The sequence below is a fragment of the Miscanthus floridulus genome, chromosome 8 (assembly GCF_019320115.1).
Source record: "Miscanthus floridulus cultivar M001 chromosome 8, ASM1932011v1, whole genome shotgun sequence".
NCBI classification, from domain to species: domain Eukaryota; kingdom Viridiplantae; phylum Streptophyta; class Magnoliopsida; order Poales; family Poaceae; genus Miscanthus; species Miscanthus floridulus.
Window position 1 is genome coordinate 1,641,493 of NC_089587.1, and position 11,732 is coordinate 1,653,224.

The 11,732-nt window shown below is 44.1% G+C and overlaps 1 long non-coding RNA gene across 1 annotated transcript; it reads right to left on the reverse strand.

The window, feature by feature from the left end:
* Positions 1-870: 870 nt before the first annotated feature.
* Positions 871-2,981, reverse strand: LOC136470857 (uncharacterized). Its single transcript, XR_010761878.1, has 4 exons — positions 2,754-2,981; positions 1,468-1,619; positions 1,155-1,211; positions 871-1,071 (listed from the first exon to the last, which is right to left on the reverse strand). It is a non-coding gene; the product is annotated as an uncharacterized lncRNA (long non-coding RNA).
* Positions 2,982-11,732: the final 8,751 nt, after the last annotated feature.

Below are 11,732 nucleotides of genomic sequence, written 5' to 3' on the forward strand. Positions count from 1 at the left end.
GACAAGGTCGATGCCGTGGGTGAAACCGATGCCGGCCCCATCATATTTCGCCATTGCTATCTAGCTAACCCTATAAATAATGCCCAGATCTTGATTTGACTTAGTAGCAGCTTCACTTCGCTTCACCCACTGCATGGGCGCCGGCGGACCGAAAAAGAATATGGGCAGGTTGAGCTTGACGGCGGCAGCGGTGGCCAGCGCCGATGACGGTGGCGTCGGCAAGCTGAAGTCGTCGTGGCCGGAGATGGTCGGTAAAGAAATGGTGGAGGCGGTAGCCATCATCATGTCGCAGAGGCAGGATGTCATCTTCAAGTTCCTCCAAGCCGCGACGACCCCCAGCCGCCGGACTTCGACGACCACCGCGTCTGCCTCTTCCTCGACGAAAACCTGATCGTCGTCAGGACGCCCGTCGTGGGCTAGCTAGCTACATAGCTAGGCCGACGTACGTACACGTCGCCGTTCCTTCACGGGCCGGTCATAGGATGCATGCATGCATGACCGTACCGGCCGTACGTGTGAGTTTGTGACCGTACGTGTAATAATATAATATATATAATAAGCACAGTGTGATGTTGTAGTGCGTGTGTGTGCGTAGCGTGTGGGAAATAATTATGCTCTGTCTACCAGGCCCACGGGTGTGATTCAGTGGCCGTATACACAGATGTCCTTGCCATTTTGTGTGCTTACTAGTGGAAGGGGCGCGCCGTATCAGTCGGTTAATGATTAGTAACAGAGAACATGAATCAGGAAAAAAACATGTTTCATCTTAGGGATGGGAAAATGATTAGCAACTGCAGCCAATCAAAAGCCGAATCATTTCCTATTTAGCATATTTTTGTACTCCATCTGAAACAACCGATAATAGGCTTATTAGAGACAAGATAACCAAAGGTAGGAATAAATACATGGGATATTCCCCCAAAGTTGCTTTACAGCATTGACTGACAAGATTTTAGATTTAGATAGAGACGATGGACCTATACATTATCGGTATCTAGAACAAGCACTATTTGGGCATAGTGCAGGCAAAGGCCCATAGGCAGGTAGCCGAAGTAGCTCTGCTTGTATTACCTAGCAGTGTACTGGTTCAGCAGCTGGAACACCTTGAAGACAAAAGAGGTCAACCAAAAATAATCTGCAGAGAGAAGTCATACCTTTAGCAGGACGAGATAACAAAGGAAACGCAAGGTAAGGCATGTATCTTCGGAGAGCTGCAATCAGCACAATTTTGAAGGATGAGGCCTCTAAGCACATGAGAATAATCCAGAGATACTATATGTACGGGTTGGCGAGCAATAAAGACCATTCCAAACCAATTGCACAATAGTACCGGTCGAGGGATAAGGATAAAATACGACATGTATATAGTTTCCAATTGAACATTGAGAAATCTGAGCACTGTGATTACACCAATGGAAGGCATGTTGTAGACAGCAGCAAGAGTATTGGAGTAGCTTTTTCAAGTACCTGCAGGCAGACAGTGAGGACATATGCATTGCGTGCATCGAGGGCGCCCCAGGAGGCAGGGCTGGAGGCCCGGCAGCATTGTCATCGCTGTAGAACTGATTCTTAGGACAGCGTCGTGTATCCAATCTAACCTCGTCGACCTCTGATCCCCTCTGCAAAGTATTAGCACAATAGCACATGACATCAGCAAATCAAGAAAATGGTACATGTCACACAGTAAGTAAGAAAAGTAAATGTGGTAATAAACTTATCGTCAGCACGAAACCATGTAAACACAGGGAGGAAACAAAAATCATCAGGTTCCAACTGACCAAAAATGTGTAACCTTGTAGGCCCTATAAATGGATCTTAATAGTTTAATTGATATGAAAAAATAGTTTAAATGGATTTGATTAGACAGTGGGGCTTCCAGCTTTCAAAAAGTTTGAGGCACATAGCAAGAAGCCTCACCGCAGTCCAGGGGCAACGCCTCCAGACCTATATGAAAATAGGTAAGATATGAGCATTTTGCTATTATGATCCGAAAACAAAGACCTTCCATCGATCTCATACTAATGAGGAGTTGTTCATGTTTGGAAGCAGGAATATCACAGCATCCATGATCCATCAGTTTATAACCAAAATGAGCTTGCATTGCATCTCTGTCTAGTTAATGTGTAAGATACCCTTATTTATAAATATCACAGCCTCAATGCACATGATAAAAAAATATTTTAGCCTCAAGTAACAACATGAAAATAGTCATAAGCAGCAACCTTTTGCCATAGCTGACCCCTTCATATCCAAAGGAGAATTTGCAGTGGATACTTTGAAGTCTATGGTGGAAAAGGCATGTTAATGTCATAGGCGTAGATTTAGTGAAGAAAGCATAAGCCTAAAACCAGCAAAATAATTAAGCAACAAATAAAATGGTTTCTTTAAAGCACATGTACTTTAATGTGAAAGACGATCTGATTGAAAAAGCTGGTTACTCTAAATTGATCTGCGGAAATGTCAAGCAAATGAGGTTTTCCAAAAAAAAAAGTTTGCAGAGGAACTGAAATTACCAAGATAACCTTTTAGGCCATCTAGAATTTGTCAGGATCCAATTGACCAAAATGTGTAACCTTTTAGGCACTACAAATGGATCCTTAATAGTTTAATTGGTACAAAAAATAGACTCGATAGATTTGATTAGACATTTAGGAGACGATAGCTTTCATACATAGCACTGGAGCAACATAGAGGATAGACCAACACATCAGTGCTCAGTTGTATGTATAGGAGGAAAAGAAAATCGCTCGTACCTTGTACGCTTCTAGTCTGAATTGCGAATCTTCTGAATTCTATTTTTCATTGGGAACATGACGTGCTCCCTTCGGTATCAAGCTGCAGAAAAGCATACATGTTTTGATGTCGATTACTATAGAAACCATAGATGAAGATCAGTCAAGGGACAATGCCAAAAAAGGGGGGAAACAAAATACCTGGGACACCCTTTAACACTATGGCCATCAGTGACTATATCTGGAATCAAGTTGCAGCAAAGCATACATGTTTTGATGTCGATGTCGATTACTATAGCAAAACAAAAGTTTAAAATAAAGGATGTGAGATTAATGTCACTATAATAAAGGAATGCCAACTAATAAAAATGGAATTAATTCTGCACAGAACTCAGACCAGTCAAATCACATGTCTAGACAAGGTGCAGTAAAGTATATATTATTGAACCAAAATTGAGGACCATGCTAGATTCTTGCCGCTAGGAATAAATGGAAACATGCACATGTAAAAACCTGGGATCTATCATCGGTATGCAGGCAATGAGTCGAACATCAAATGTACAATTAGAACCATATACATGATAATAGGGCAATATATCAGCCAGAGGACTCCCCTAGTTATCCTGCTATTAAAGGCACTTGTTATCACCAAAGAAGAACGAAAAAGTGTACATGTTAGAATCTGGAATTTATTCAGGCTATAACAATATCATCAATTGTCTATCCCTCATACATATATTTCAATCTCAGTTTCCACTAACTATCTTAACAATCTGTAAACCCTTTCAGTGTATATCCATCCTCTACATCCCTTCAGTATATATCCATTGCCATTAGAAAGTATCTGTAATCTAATCCGAAAAAATTGGTCGGAACACAAATATCACATTATTCTGTTAGTCAACCGCCTGGTAGGCATCTTTAGATTATTGCTTTGTGACTCACCAATATTATGCAGGAGCTCCTCTCCATGTTGAGCAAGCAGGGACAAAGAGGCAGAAGTCTCAGGACTGCCGATACCTGAAACAGCAGAAGCGAAATATGGCGCAATAACAGCAACAACACAGCAAGCATGCATCGAAGGAAGGCAACAAATCTGGTGCTCGTAGAGGAACCCTATGGAGGAGTAGGAAGTAAGCTAAAATCAACACCGAGAAACAAAAAACGAAAACCAAATCAGAAGAAGTAGATAGGTAGGGTTTCATGGAGGAGCAAAGCACATGCTCGTCGGCGAGAGGAGGCGTTGAGGAGCCCGCGTAGAGGATGAGGGAGAGGGAAGGGGCCGCCGGGCACCACCCGCGCCGGCCGAGAACCCATAGGGGGCGCCGCCGCGCCGCGGCCGCCACCGCGCTCACGCCTGCCGCCGTGTCGACCGGGAAGGGAAGAGAGAGAGGGGAAGGGGAGGGAGAAACGGAGGTAAGAGGCAGACGAGGGAGTGCTAAGGAGGAGGGGGGGAGGACGCCGCCGACGCCTCCCGCTCGCGCCGCTGCCCTGTCCGCGCCCGCGTCGGAGAGAGTCGGGGAGAGCGAGAGAGCGTGAAGAGGAGAGAGAGGAGGGGGCGACAAGCTGGATGGGGAAGCGGAAGCTAGGGTATATATTTGGTTCTATGGATTCAGAAGAGAAGCGGGAAAGCAGAGGAGAAGCGGGAGAAGCCAAGGAGAAGCGCGAGAAGCCGCTCCCGGCAAAATCAGCTCCAAGCGATCTGGGCCGTTGGATGGAAGATCTGACGGAGGAGAAAAAATTGGTTGACGTGGCTGGTTGTTCTGGCCGAAAGGTCCACGGGTACGACTGAGCAGATCTGGTCCATCGAACCCGAGATCCAACGGTAGACAATATTTTAGGTGACGTGGACGGTGTCTCCTTCTTGGAGTCAATGCGGCCTTGTTTGGGTTAATTACTCTAACTTGCCACTGTATACCAGAAAATGGAGATTTCGTGAGGATGACAGTTTTCGTGAGAGTGGAAAACACACTCTCATGAAAATAATTGTTTTAGTTTCTATTACCTCACTTGCACTGCTTCCATGGGTGAGGAGCTTAGGATGGAAGCAGGTTTGTTTATAAACCCGTAAATAGACTTAATTTTATGAGTTATTCACATGACATACAAGAATTAAGCCTGTTTGCGGGTTTGCGAAACAAACAAGTTAACCTCACTTACATCCATATGGAACTGCCACTCAGTCAGCGTAACGTACGTTCACTCTGTTAATCGTTCATGTCATCTTTAAACTCCTGCATCAAACTACACACGCTCATAGAATTGAATTAATGTGTGATTTTCATTGGAATCTATATGCGTACCGTCGACATAGAATTTTCGTCCCGTGCCGAGGACACACGTAGCAAGCCGGAAGTGATGAGGACATCGCCAAGATGGAGTCGAGGACGGCTCCAATTCGAGAAGGGGAGGATGATGAGGACATCGCCACGCTGGACACACCGACGCCATGGTCTTCCCCAAGTTCTAATTCGTTCCCAACTCAGCTGCCACGTCGCCCTCGGATTCAGCAGACACGTCGTCACTGTTTTGGTCATAACTTCCTCATACGACATCGAAACAGGCTGTTCTTGGATGCGTTGGAAAGGGGACGACGACGCCGTCGTTTTGGATCTAGTCCCAGCTCCAGAAGGCTCGTGGATCATTCTGTGTGACCATGGCAAGGTGCCGCGTCACCTATTTGGGCCAACTTGGCCATGTATCGTGTCGGGCCTTAAGCCCAAGTTGTGGGCGTCCAACCCCTGGCCGTTCCCAACCCTAGGTCGAGTCTTAGACTATAAACACAGCCGCCGCCGCTGCTACACAATTGGGTTTTGTTTAGAGTTTAGTTTTCCATCGAGAAACTAAATCGTTCATTGTAACTGTGGTGACAAATCCTTTTACAGTGATCCAGGGCCTCCGTTCTTGATCTCCTCCACTGTGTCGATTAGTCCTTTGGAACCGAGTTCTTGAATTCTTTATTGATATTCGCGTCATTCATATTTGCAATTTCAGATTGCGTGTTTTACCTTCTTGCTTGTGCACTTCGATTCGCTTGCAGGAAAAGCCTTCTTGGCGAGGTCAATCAAATTGTGCTTGGTTGATAACCAATGGAGCAGTGGTGTAACGGTTGCAGGGTTCGAATCGTGTCTGATTTAAAGCCGGATCGCCAACGTCGAGATCTCCACAAATCGAACTTATCGGCTACCTCTCGGAAGATCGGGCCTGTACTCATCAATTGGTATCAGATATTTTAGGTTTACTGCGAGGTATAATCTCGTTTGCCTTAGATTCATATTTATTCATTACCTAGAGTCCACAAAAAGCCCAAAAATATTTCAATTTCCGCTGTCCTATCGCCCTTTGTGCCTTTGCAATTTCGTTTCAGATTCGTGTTGTTGAGTTTGTGTCCGTGGTCGAGTCTTGTTGCTGGTTTAGGATTGTGTTCGTGGTCGTAGTTCCATCGCTCGTTGCTGTGATTTTGTTTTCCGCCGCTATCCCATCCACCGTTCCCAAACAACAAGTCGAAGCCACCACATTACTCGACTTGCCCCGCTAGCCGCCTTGTGTAACTTCTCGCCGCCGCGCAAACCCTAGATAGGTTGTCAGCTGCTCTTATTTTTCCTGCATCGCAGCCCTCCTTACATCATCAGGCGAATACCTACTGCTGTGATCGGTGTTAGAGTTTAGGGACGCTTCGGTAAAACAGGCATAACTTTTCGCTCGTTTATCAGAAAAATCTGAAATTTTTTGTGCAGCTTCTTGACACCATTTGGACTCGACCCAAACTCGGCTTCGCCCTGTTTGGTTTCATCAGAATTGCCAAAAAAATTCGGGAAAATATAGAAAAAAAATTGTCAAAGTTTTTGCACGCTTTTCAGAGAACGTGCTGAATTTCTATAGACCACATCCCACCTCAGTTGTAGGTGCCAATTTTTGTGGTTGCATCTTTTGTGATCCTTGTTCAGAGAAAAGTATAAAAAAAATAGTAAAAAAAAAGTTTGTTTCCTACTAGTGCCTTTTGGAAAAATCCGGGAAAAAATTAGGAAAAAGAAGAAATCCGGGCTATTTGCTTGTTCTGTGAGTTCTTTCGATCGTCCTTTATTTTCACCTTGTTGCGCTACGTCTCGACACGTCTTAGCCAGCACCTGTGATTTGTACTTTGGATCCAGATTGAACAATCGCTACTCTGCACTCGTTAATTGCTAATCCTTGTTGTCATATTGTGTGCCTACCCATAGCTCCATATATTCTTCTGTCAGCACAGGTTCATCTTGCAACTGTTACCCACGCTCAACAACAGATTGCTTCGCCACTTTGGTTTTGCTCCTGTTTGGCGTTGGTAAGAATACAGGCAAGACGGTGGTAAGCCGCTTGTGATTTTGCATTCCACTTTCACCACCATCACCACCACTTGTTTCCTTTTAGTTGATAGGGATAATACTTTGGTGTTGTCTTTTTCTATCTTCTAACCATGACAGGAACTCCGACGGACTTCAATGGGTGCGTGTCCAAGGGCGAGCTTGCAACGTTCATGACTGAACAACGCAATCTTATGACCGAGCTGACGCGCAACGTGAACAATCTGGTCACTCGCATTGAACAGCTTGAGCAACGCCCTCCACCTTATCGTGCTGATGATGAAGATATGGATGCTTTTGGTGATGAAGATGCGTATGCTGACGGTGGTGCCCGTCGCCGCCTCAAGTTCAATCGTCGCGGTATGGCAGGTAATAATCATGGTAATAATGATCCTTTTGCTAAAATTAAATTTAGTCTACCACCTTTTGCTGGTAATGTTGATCCAGAGGCATATTTAGATTGGGAGCTTGCTGTTCAACAAAAATTTGATTCTCATAATGTTTCTGCTGAGCATAGAGTTAGACTTGCTACTAGTGAGTTTACTAATTTTGCTTTGTTCTGGTGGAGTGATCTTTGCAATGCCAATAATGCTGCTACTATGCCTCAAACTTGGAATGTTTTAAAGCAACGTATGAAATCTCGTTTTGTTCCTCCTTATTATCAACGTGATTTATATTTGAAACTATAAACTTTAAAACAAGGTGATAAAGGAGTAGAAGCATACTATCAAGAATTGCTTATTGGTTTAGCACGTTGTGGTATAAATGAAGATGATGATGATGCTAGTGCTAGATTTTTTGGTGGTTTAAACCATGATATACAGAACATACTTGATTACAAAGAATGGCGTAATTTTTCCCAATTGTATTATCTTGCTATTAAGGCCGAACGAGAAGTACAGGGACGCAAACAACACCAGCCTTTCAGGTCTAACAATGGGAGGAATTTTCAGCAGCGTTCCGAGCCGGAGACGCCCAAGCTTCCTGTTGCACCACAGCCATCTACACCTCCATTTTCTTCCGGGGTAAGTAAATTGTCTAATGTGCAGTTTCCACGGTTGAAGAAAGGTGGCACTCCGGGTGTTTCTACTAGCTCCTCCTCGTCTAGCTCTAAAATCATTTGCCACCGATGCAAAGGCATGGGACATGTCATGAAGGAATGCTCCAGTCGTCGCGCTTTCATTGCTACCGAGAATGGATATGTAAGTGCTAGTGATGTTGAAGATGATTTAGCCCTTGCTGCTAACATTGATGCAGATCCCACCGAGGACGATCATGACAAGGAGGCCATCACCATTGACTCCGTGGCTGCTGCCGCGGACTACCCTAGCCTTCTTGTGCAGTGTGTGTTGAGTACACGTGTGGGACATGAAGAAGAGATGAAGATCCAACGCCACAATTTGTTCTATATGTATCTCATTGTGCAGGGTTGTCGTGTTCTCACTATCATTGATAGCGGGAGTTGCAACAACTTGGTGAGTTCAGATTTAGTTGACAAGCTTGGCTTGACCACACGACAACATTCGTATCCATATAAACTTCAATGGTTCAATAATAGTGGTAAGACTAAGGTAACTAAATCAGCACGCATTAGCTTTTTCACAGGCTCTTATCATGATACTGCTAATTTTGATGTTGTCCCTATGCAAGCTTGTTCCATTTTGTTAGGTCGCCCATGGGAATTTGATAATGATGCTTTACACCATGGTAGAACTAATACATACACTATCATACATAAGGACAAGAAAATTACATTGCTGCCTTTGTCTCCTACGGATATTATTAAATATGCTAATGAGATCAAAAATAAACCTCCAACAGACATTGATAAAAATAATGGGATTAAGTTAAAAGGAGGTGCTTTTCTTGCTACAACTCCTGCTACTGCTGAGTTATGTGATAATCCTGATGCACCATGTTATACTATGTTTTGTCAACCTTTTATGTCTGGTGCATTACCTGCTATCACTAACCTTTTGCAGGAGTTCGCTGATGATGGGATGGAGTCGAGGACGACTCCAATTCTACAAGGAGGGGATGATGAGGACATCGCCAAGATGGAGTCAAGGACGGCTCCAATTCGAGAAGGGAAGGATGATGAGGACATCGCCACGCTGGACACATCGACGCCATGGTCTTCCCCAAGTTGCAATTCGTTCCCAACTCAGCTGCTACGTCGCCCTCGGATTCAGCAGACACGTCATCACTGTTTCGGTCATAACTCTTTCATACGACATCGAAACGGGCCGTTCTTGGATGCGTTGGAAAGGGAACGACGACGCCGTCGTTTTGGATCTGGTCCCAGCTCCAGAAGGCTCGTGGATCATTCTGTGTGACCATGGCAAGGTGCTGCGTCACCTATTTGGGCCAACTTGGCCATATATCGTGTCGGGCCTTAAGCCCAAGTTGTGGGCGCCCAACCCCTGGCCGTCCCCAATCCTAGGTCAAGTCTTAGACTATAAACACAGCCGCCGCCGCTGCTACACAATTGGGTTTTGTTTAGAGTTTAGTTTTCCATTGAGAAACTGAATCGTTCATTGTAACTGTGGTGACAAATCCTTTTACAGTAATCCAGGGCCTCCGTTCTTGATCTCCTCCATTGTGTCGATTAGTCCTTTGGAACCGAGTTCTTGAATCCTTTATTGATATTCGCGTCATTCATATTTGCAATTTCAGATTGCGTGTTTTACCTTCTTGCTTGTGCACTTCGATTCGCTTGCAGGAAAAGCCTTCTTGGCGAGGTCAATCAAGTTGTGCTTGGTTGATAACCAACGGAGCAGTAGTGTAACGGTTGTAGGGTTCGAATTGTGTCTGATTTGAAGCCGGATCGCCAACGTCGAGATCTCCACAAATCGAACTTACCGGCTACCTCTCGGAAGATCGGGCCTAGACTCATCAGGAAGAGTCTACTCGATGGAGTTGTAGATTCGCCTAGCTTCAGCGCAGGGATGGTCGATCCTGCGCACTCCTCTCGAAACGTGCCAGTCAATTTGATTCTGTAATTGACAAGGAGAGAAAGTTTATCAGTAATTAAGGGTGGACCATGCCGGTGTTGCCAGACAGTCCCGAATGTGCGGCCCAGAGAGCCGATATGAAAGAAGATCGACTAAATAGTCGATTCCAGCATATTCGTGAAAATAAATCGGTTAAAGCTCATTGAGTTGTGTAAGAAAATTCGGTTATCATTCAAGATAAATGTCGTTATTTGAATAAATATTAATCAATGGCAATAAGATGTCAACAATGATTGGTTTATGCTAAGCCAATGATTACAAGTAACCGAACCCCTTTTTATATAAAGAAACAATTCAACACCATTTAACCGTTTAATAAAGATAAATCTAATGAACATGTTAGATCTCATGTATCGCTATGACCAGTGGGGCATGAGGCATAATCATGCAGGCCGTAGAAATAACAATAGACTCGACGACCCTAACTCATTACTAATATCAGTGGGGCATGAGACAGAATCATGCATGCCATAATACAATAATAAGATCATGAGGCTAACACATCTTTCAACCTATCTTTACTTCAACGGTCTCGTGACGCGAACTATTCGCGAAAGCACTCGATATCGGTTAAAACAACCGATTCAGGCATAGCGCACAGTTAAAGTCATGCCTTATCAGGAATAGATCTACCAAATAACGATCCCCACTCCACGGTGCTAACACTGGGGTATGAGGCAGAATCACACAGACCGTGATAATGGGCCATTGAATGGTTTTCACTAGCCAATAAATCTACTCAAGACGCAACATACTTTAACCGCACACTATGCACGATCAAGATTGATGTAAAACAGCCGATAAAACTTAACTTATCGTTTAATGTGTAGATTAGATCAGTTTCAGATTAACAAACGATAGGCTAAACAAGATATAAGGCCGATCTAGATCAATCCCAATCGGGCAGAGTGATATTGCTGTAATTAGATAAATAATAAAAGCAATAAGCAACATCGGTAACTTAATGAATCTACCAAAGACTGTCATTCTGAGGTAGAGCCGATAACTTGACCTTGATCTAGTTCATGCAGTGGGGGTCGACCGGATCGGTACAGCCGTACGAACAAATGTATAAGCCATGACGGTACTTACAACAAGTAGTGGAGGTCGATCGGATCGATGCAGCCGTACTTACTGAAGAACTCGCCGAGATCTACTCTACTCCTATTCCTAAGGGGTGGCCGGAGCTGAAAAAGTAAATGACTTGTATATTGGATTGATTGTGTTGTTTTACAATAGCCGGGGTTTGATATTTATACCCGGAGTCTAAACATGAATCTTACTCGATCATGATTCGTTACAACCTTCGGTATAAAGAAAAATATTTCTAATTTAAGATAACCTGGACTCTAATCTTTCCCTTTTTGCAGAGTCCGATATGTAATTTCCTGGCGCCGATCATAGCCTTCGTCGTTATCCGCTGGCGCTATCTGAAGAAAGCCGATTCCAGTTCTGCATTCGAATCAGCTATTTCCGATCTGCACGCAATTGATTCCTTGACGACATGATCTTGGGAGCCTTCGAGTCCCTGTGACTCTTATCTCAAATTTTGATGTAAGCAAGTACTATATTCCATGAAACTATATTGTTTGATATAAGTTTGCTCGCTCGCACCATGCATTTTGAAACGTTGTCTCCGTGTAGGA